Genomic DNA, 6,000 nt, shown 5'->3' with positions numbered 1-6,000 from the left:
TAATGTTACCATCTATAAAGCTCGACTTGTCGCTAAGGGTTATCGACAGGTTCAAGGGATTGACTACGACGAGACATTCTCTCCCGTAGCGAAGCTAAAGTCCGTCCGAATCATGTTAGCAATTGCCGCATACTATGATTATGAGATATGGCAGATGGACGTCAAAACAACATTCCTTAACGGGTATCTTAAGGAAGAACTGTATATGATGCAGCCGGAAGGTTTTGTCGATCCTCGGAACGCTAACAAAGTATGCAAGATCCAGCGATCCATTTATGGACTAGTGCAAGCATCTCGGAGTTGGAACATTCGCTTTGATGTGATGATCAAAGCGTTTGGGTTTATGCAGACTTATGGAGAAGCCTGCGTTTACAAGAAAGTGAGTGGGAGCTCTGTAGCATTTCTCATATTATATGTAGATGACATACTCCTGATGGGAAATAATATAGAATTTCTGGACAGCATTAAGGCCTACTTGAATAAGTGTTTTTCAATGAAGGACCTTGGAGAAGCTTCTTATATGTTAGGCATCAAGATCTATAGAGATAGATCGAGACGCCTCATAGGTCTTTCACAAAGCACATACCTTGATAAGATTTTGAAGAGATTCAGAATGGATCAGTCCAAGAAGGGGTTCTTGCCTATGTTACAAGGTATGAGACTGAGCTCAGCTCAGTCACCGACCACGGCAAAAGATAAAGAAGAGATGAGTGTCATCCCCTATGCTTCAGCCATAGGATCTATTATGTATGCCATGCTGTGTACCAGACCCGATGTAAACCTTGCCGTAAGTTTGGTAGCAAGATACCAAAGTAATCCCGGCAAGGAACACTGGACAGCGGTCAAGAATATCCTGAAGTACCTGAAAAGGACAAAGGACATGTTTCTCGTTTATGGAGGAGACGAAGAGCTCGTCGTAAAGGGTTACGTCGACGCTAGCTTCGACTCAGATCTGGATGACTCTAAGTCACAAACCGGATACGTGTATATGTTGAATGGTGGAGCAGTAAGCTGGTGCAGCTGCAAGTAGAGTGTCGTGGCGGGATCTACATGTGAAGCGGAGTACATGGCAGCCTCGGAGGCAGCACATGAAGCGATTTGGGTGAAGGAGTTCATCACCGACCTAGGAGTCATACCCAATGCGTCGGGGCCGATCAAACTCTTCTGTGACAACACTGGAGCTATTGCCCTCGCAAAGGAGCCCAGGTTTCACAAGAAGACCAGGCACATCAAGCGTCGTTTCAACTCCATCCGTGAAAATGTTCAAGATGGAGACATAGAGATTTGCAAAGTGCACACGGATCTGAATGTCGCAGATCCGCTGACTAAACCTCTCTCGCGTGCAAAACATGATCAACACCAGAACTCTATGGGTGTTCGATTCATCACAATGTAACTAGATTGGTGACTCTAGTGCAAGTGGGAGACTGTTGGAAATATGCCCTAGAGGCAATAATAAAAGTATTATTATATTTCATTGTTCATGATAATTGTCTTTTATTCGTGCTATAACTGTATTATCCGGAAATCGTAATACACGTGTGAATACTTAGACCACACAATGTCCCTGGTACGCCTCTAGTTGACCAGCTCGTTGTGATCAACAGATAGTCATGGTTTCCTGACTATGGACATTGGATGTCATTGATAACGGGATCACATCATTAGGAGAATGATGTGATGGACAAGACCCAATCCTAAGCATAGCATAAAAGATCGTGTAGTTCGTTTTGCTAGAGCTTTGCAAGTGTCAAGTATCTCTTCCTTCGACCATGAGATCGTGTAACTCCCGGATACCGTAAGAATGCCTTGGGTGTACCAAACGTCACAACGTAACTGGGTGACTATAAAGGTACATTACAGGTATCTCCGAAAGTAGCTGTTGGGTTGACACGGATCGAGACTAGGATTTGTCACTCCGTATGACGGAGAGGTATCTCTGGGCCCACTCGGTAATGCATCATCATATTGAGCTCAATGTGACCAAGGTGTTGGACACGGGATCATGCATTACGGTACGAGTAAAGTGACTTGCCGGAAACGAGACTGAACAAGGTATTGGGATACCGACGATCGAGTCTCGGGCAAGTAACGTACCGATTGACAAAGGGAATTGCATACAGGGTTTGATCGAATCCTCGACATAGTGGTTCATCCGATGACAACATCGAGGAGCATGTGGGAGCCATCATGGGTATCCAGATCCCGCTGATGGTTATTGACTGAGAGAGTCTCGGTCATGTCTGCATGTCTCCCGAACCCGTAGGGTCTACACACTTAAGGTTCAGTTACGCTAGGGTTATAGGGATATGTATATGCAGTAACCCGAATGTTGTTCGGAGTCCCGGATGAGATCCCGGACATCACGAGGAGTTCCGAAATGGTCCGGAGGTAAAGATTTATATATGGGAAGTCCTGTTTCGGGCATCGGGACAAGTTTCGGGGTTATCGGTATTGTACCGGGACCACCGGAAGGGTCCCGGGGTCCACCGGGTGGGTCCACCTGTCCCGGGGGGCCACATGGGCTGTGTGGGGGTGCGCCTTGGCCTAATGGGCCAAGGGCACCAGCCCCACATAGGCCCATGCGCCTAGGGTTCAAGGGGGGCAAGAGTCCTAGGAGGGTAAGGCACCTCCTAGGTGCCTTGGGGGGAGGGAAAACCCCCCTTGGCCGCCGCACCCCCTAGGAGATTTGATCTCCTAGGGCCGGCCACCCCCCCTTGGCACCCCTATATATAGTGGGGGGGAGGAGGGACTTCATACCTGAACGCCCTGGCCTTTGGTTGCCTCCTTCTCCCTCCCCAACACCTCCTCCACCTCCATAGTGCTTAGCGAAGCTCTGCCGGAGTACTGCAGCTCCACCAACACCACGCCGTCGTGCTGCTGCTGGTGCCATCTCCCTCAACCTCTCCTCCCTTCCTTGCTGGATCAAGAAGGAGGAGACGTGGCTGTTCCGTACGTGTGTTGAACGCGGAGGTGCCGTCCGTTCGGCGCAGGTCATCGGTGATTTGGATCACGTCGAGTACGACTACATCATCACCTTGCAAGCTTCCGCACGCGATCTACAAGTGGTATGTAGATGCAAACTCTCTCCCTAGACTCGTTGCTTAGATGAACTCATAGATGGATCTTGGTGAAACCGTAGGAAAAATTTTAATTTTCTGCAACGTTCCCCAACAGCATGGGACAAACTCGCATCTCCAAAGGCCCAAGGTGGCATGGGTTTTTGTGACCTTGAGTTGTTCAATTTGGCGCTGCTAGGTAAACATGGATGGAGGTTCATTACTAATCCCAACTCTCCGTGTGCAAGGGTCATGAAGGGGCACTTTTTTCCTGATTGCGAGTTTATGGAAGCTTCTGTTCCACAATCTGCTTCAGCGATCTGGCGAGCTATCATGGTAGGCAGGAAGGCGCTCACATCAGATTGATTAAAAGGGTGGGCGATGGCACTACCATCTCTATATGGGAGGATCACTGGATCCCGGGTCTATCCACTTTGTCCCCCACAGTCGTACCAGGGGGTTCAATGATTGGGACTTTCGATCAACTTATTGACTCAAAAAATTGGACATGGCGGCAAGAGTTGATGGTGGTGATGAATAACCAGAAGCCGAAGCCATCCTGAATATCCTCCTGCGGTTTGGTGGTGGTGATGATTTTCTTGCTTGGGCCCATGAACGAAGTGGTATCTACTATATGTCAAAAGTGCGTACCGTGCTCTCATGACTCGCAAAGAGCGTGTTGCTCTAGAGGAAGGGACGGTCACCAATACCTCACAAACCGATGAACAGATGTGGAAGCTACTATGGAAGCTCAAGGTTTTGCCGAAGGTGCATGTTTTCTGGTGGCGAGTTGTCTGCGGTATCCTACCAGATGAGTGCACCCTTCAGCATCGTCATATCAAAGTCATCAGTAGATGCAATATATGTCTTGCGATGGATGAGGATCTGATGCACGCTTTAGTGCATTGCTCTCATGCCAGGTTGTTTTGGGAACAAGCACATGCGCTGTTTGGCATTCGAAGACCTCGCTTGCACCCAAATACACGGTCTTGGGATATTTTTATGTGATGGGCAATTCTCTAACAATGAGAAGGTTGTGATGATCTCTGTCATGTGGTCTATATGGCATTCAAGAAATAGGGTTACCTATGATGACGAACAGCTCGACCCATTCACTTCGGTCAAGCGCATCAAGGAGGATCTGGCATTGCTCGATATACCCGAGTCTCATGCTTCCATTCTTCCTGGACATGGCTGGGTACCGCCTGATGTAGGGGTTGTTAAGATCAATACGGACGCGACTTTGAGCATGGATTCCGACAAGGTGGGCGCAGGCGGAGTGATGCGTTCCAGCATTGCTTTACTTGGCGCTTGGAGTAAACCCCACTTGGGGATCTCTGATCCGTTCATTGGTGAGACGATGGCGCTGCGAGATGGGGTGATCTTTGCAAACTTACGTGGATTCTCACATGTGATAATGGAAACAAATTGCCTGGAGATTGTTAAATCTCTAGAAAACTCGTGACTATAGCTTGTCTGTGGTGGCACTTGTATTATTAGAAATTGGAGAGTTAGCTTCCTCTTTTTCTTCTTTTGATATTCAACATGTAAACTGATCAGCCAAAGTACCGGTCCATCTTTGTGCAAAACATGCATGCAAAGTTGGACTGGTTCGAGACCCTCTTTCCTGCTTACCAGCTTGTTAGCTGATGATGCCAGGAGTTCGTTCGTTGAATAAAGTTCTCTGATTGGAACGCAAAAAAATATATTATCCAACATCTATAAGACGGTCAAATTGACATACTCACGAACATGCACTCCGTATTGTTTATTCTATTAATATCGCTGTCAAAGAAGTATACTCACTCAAGGATAAACTTTTTTAGGGCTTGAAAATAAATTGAGAGGTGCTTTCCATTTTATACACGTTTATAAAAAGTTTACGAAAAGTCTAACGCCCACACGTGTGGGTGTTCTCCAACTCGCCCACACGCCTGGATCGTCGTCCAGTGCCTTTTGCACGAATCTTGGCACGAAAAGATTAATTTTTTGTGCCACGTAGGATGGGGCTGGTGTGTGAGCGTTGGAAAGTTTGCCCACACGCCTGCACCATGCTGTTTGCCAGCTGCGTTGTGTGGGCGAACTAGTTTCTGCCCACACAGCCACCACCTAGGTCATGTGCGTGTGGGTGATTCGCCCACATGACACTCCTATGTTGTGGACGGCAACTGCAGTTACGCGAACGTGGCAACTCGGTAAACACACAACAACTGTGATTCTCTGCTACACGGCAACTGCAGTTACGCGAACATGGCAACTCGGTACACACACATGGCAACTGTGATTCTTTGCTACACGACAACTGCAGTTGCGCGTACGTGGCAACCAGATAAACACACATGTCAACTATGATTAACAATACATGGCAACTATGGTTGGACCACACGTGGCAACTAGGTAAACACACATGGCAACTACTGTTTTGACCATATGTGGTAAGTAGTTAATCACACACGGCAACTACGGTTTGATTACACGCGGCAACTACCATAAATTAGACATGGCAACTATAGTTAACTAAAACAGATAGAGTTGCCATGCTTTTACAACTACACTTGCCATCCCGAATAACTACATCTGCCAACCAGGATGGCAACTAAATAGTCATCCCATGGGGTACCTAACGTAGCTGCGTCAGGACGTGGGCATTTTTGCTTCCTGCCACACGCACGGGATGAAAATGAGTAGTACTTGTTGGACGTATGGCACGAAGTAGCCGCGCCCACACATGTGGGCAATTTCAATGTCCGCCCACACACAGCTCGTGTGGGCTGCCTCCTACTCACACCATACATGATGTGTGAGCGCATGTTATATATGCCACACGTGTGCCAGTTAGCGGCGTCCAAAGTTTAAATAAGGTTTCAAGGTTGACGCAATGGAGATAAGTGCCGGGACAAGAGCAGGTGGTTGCGTTGTGGACCCTGGACAACAACCATTG

The sequence above is a fragment of the Triticum aestivum genome, chromosome 3A, assembly GCF_018294505.1.
Source record: "Triticum aestivum cultivar Chinese Spring chromosome 3A, IWGSC CS RefSeq v2.1, whole genome shotgun sequence".
In the NCBI taxonomy this organism is placed as follows: domain Eukaryota; kingdom Viridiplantae; phylum Streptophyta; class Magnoliopsida; order Poales; family Poaceae; genus Triticum; species Triticum aestivum.
This window is presented reverse-complemented; position numbering follows the sequence as displayed.